This window comes from Bombus pyrosoma, linkage group LG10 (assembly GCF_014825855.1).
Source record: "Bombus pyrosoma isolate SC7728 linkage group LG10, ASM1482585v1, whole genome shotgun sequence".
Classification (NCBI taxonomy): domain Eukaryota; kingdom Metazoa; phylum Arthropoda; class Insecta; order Hymenoptera; family Apidae; genus Bombus; species Bombus pyrosoma.
Window position 1 is genome coordinate 16991659 of NC_057779.1, and position 3750 is coordinate 16995408.

Below are 3750 nucleotides of genomic sequence, written 5' to 3' on the forward strand. Positions count from 1 at the left end.
CGTATGACGTTATGTACTATTATGATATGACGTATAACGTTATACGAAATTACGATATAGCGTATAACGTTATCCTAGTATTACGATATAACGTATAACGTTATAAGGTATTACCATATAACGTATATCGTTATGTTTTATTACGATATAACGTATAACGCTACATGGTATTACGACACTACGTATAACGTTATGTAATGTTACGGTATTACGTATAACGGTGTTCGGTATTAAGATATATCGCATAACGCTATGTAGTGTCACGATATAACGTATATCGTTATGTGGTATTAGGATATAACGTATAACGTTATACGGTATTATGATATAACGTATAACGTTATATGGTATTACTATAATACGTATAACGTTATGTAGTATAACGATATATCGTATAACGTTATGCTAGTATTACGATATAACGTATAACGTTATACGGTATTACGATATAACGTATATCGTATTGTAGTATTACGATATAACGTATAACGTTATGTGGTATTAAGATATAACGTATAACCTTATACGGTATTACGATATAACGTATAACATTATATGGTATTACGATATAACGTATAACGTTATAAGGCATTACGTTACAACGTATAACGTTAAGTAGTATTACGATATAACCTATAACGTTATGTAGTATTACGGAATAACGTATAACGTTATATAGTATAAAATCATAACGTATAATGTTATGCAGTATTACGATATAACGTATAACCTTATGTGGTATTACGATATAACGTATAACGTTATACAGTATTACGCTATAACGTATAACGTTATGTGGTAATACGATATAACGTATAACGTTATGTAGTATAACGATATATCGTATAACGTTATCCTAGTATTGCGATATAACGTATAACGTTATACGGTATTACGATATAACGTATATCGTATTGTAGTATTACGATATAACGTATAACGTTATATGGTATTACATAATATGGTATAATGATATATGGTATTCCGAAATAACGTATAACGTTATAAGGCATTACGTTATAACGTATAACGTTAAGAAGTATTACGATATAACGTATAACGTTATGTAGTATTACGATATAACGTATAACGTTATGTGGTATAAAGATATAACGAATAACGTTATTTGGTGTCATGATATAACGTATTACGTTATGTGGTATTACGATATAACGTATGACGTTATGTAGTATAACGATATAACGTATAACTTTATATGGTAATACGATATAACGTATAACGTTATATGGTATTTCAATATAACCTATAACGTTATGTAGTATTACGGTATAACGTATAGCGTTATATATATTAACATCATAACGTATAAGGTTATGCAGTATTACGATATAACGTATAACCTTATGTGGTATTACGATATAACGTATAACGTTATATAGAATTACGTTATAACGTATAACGTTATGTGGTATTATGATATAACGTATCACGTTACGTAGTATTACGATATAACGTATAACGTTATGTAGTACTACGATATAACGAATAACGTTATATGGTATTACGTTATAACGTTTAAAGTTATGTAGTATTAGGATATAACGTATAACGTAATATGGTATTACGTTGTACCGTATAACGTTACGTAGTACTACGATATAACGTATAACGTTATATAGTATTACGATATAACGTATGACGTTCTGTACTATTATGATATGACGTATAGCGTTATACGAAATTACGATATAACGTATAACGTTACATGGTATTACGATACAACGTATGACGTTATGTGGTATTACGATATAACATATAACGTTATGTAGTATTACGATATAACTTATAACGTAACATGGTATTACGATACAACGTATAACGTTATGTACTATTACGATATAACGTATAATGTTATATGGTATTACGTTACAACTTTTAACGTTAGGCAGTATTAGGATATAACGTATAACGTAATATGGTATTACGATATAACGTATAATGTTATATGATATTACGACATAACGTATAATGTTATGTAGTATTACGATATAACGTATGACGTTATGTAGTATAACGATATAACGTATAACTTTATATGGTATCACGATATAATATATAACGTTATACGGTATTACAATATAACCTATAACGTTATGTAGTATTACGGTATAACTGATAACGTTATATAGTATAACATCATAACGTATGAGGTTATGCAGTATTACGATATAATGTATAACCTTATGTGGCATTACGATATAACGGATCACGTTATGTAGTATTACGATATAACGTATTACCTTATACGGTATTACGATATAAGGTATATCGTTATGTAGTATTACGACATAACGTATAACTTTATATAGATTTACGATATAACGTATGACGTTATGTAGTATTACGATATAACTTATAACGTAATATGGTATTACGATATAACGTATAACGTTATGTACTATTACGATATAACGTATAATGTTATATGGTATTACGTTACAACTTTTAACGTTAGGCAGTATTAGGATATAACGTATAACGTAATATGGTATTACGATATAACATATAACGTTATGTGGTATTAAGATATAACGTATAACGTTATATGGTATTACGACATAACGAATAACGTTAGGTAGTATTACGATATAACGTATAACGTTATCTGGTATTACGTTATAACGTTTAAAGTTATGTAGTATTAGGATATAACGTATAACGTAATATGGTACTACGATATAACGTATAACTTTATATGATATTACGACATAACGTATAATGTTATGTAGTATTACGATATAACGTATAAAGTTATAAGGCATTACGTTATACCGTATAACGTTATGTAGTATTACGATATAACGTATAACATTATGTAGTATTACGATATAACGTATGACGTTATGTACCATTAAGATATGACTTATAACGTTATATGGTATTACGGCATAACGTATAACGTTATGTAGTATTGCGATATAACGTACAACGTTATGTGGTATTACGATATAACGTATAACGTTGTGTAGTACTACGATATGACGTATAACGTTATATGGTATTACAATATAACGTATAACGTTATGTGGTATTACGATATAACGTATAACGTTATGTAGTAAAACGATATAACGTATAAATTTATATGGTATTACGATATAACGTATAACGTTATTTAGTATTACGATATAACGTATATTGTTACGTGGTATTACGGTATAACGTATAACGTTATATAGTATAACATCATATCGTATGAGATTATGCAGTATTACGATATAACGTATAACCTTATGTGGTATTACGATATAACGTATAACGTTATATGGTATTACGATATAACGTATAACGTTATGTAGTATAACGATATAACGTATAACGTTATATGGTATTACATAATATGGTATAACGTTATGTAGTATTACGACATAACGTATAACGTTATATAGTATTACGTTATAACGTATAACGTTATGTGGTATTACGATATAACGGATCACGTTATGTAGTATTACGATATAACGTATGACGTTATGTACTATTAAGATATGACGTATAACGTTATACGAAATTACGATATAACGTATAACGTTATTCTAGTATTACGATATAACGTATAACCTTATACGGTATTACGATATAACGTATGACGTTATGTAGTATAACGATATAACGTATAACTTTATATGGTATTACGATATAACGTATAACGCTATATAGTATTACAATATAACCTATAACGTTATGTAGTATTACGGTATAACGTATAACGTTATATAGTGCAACATC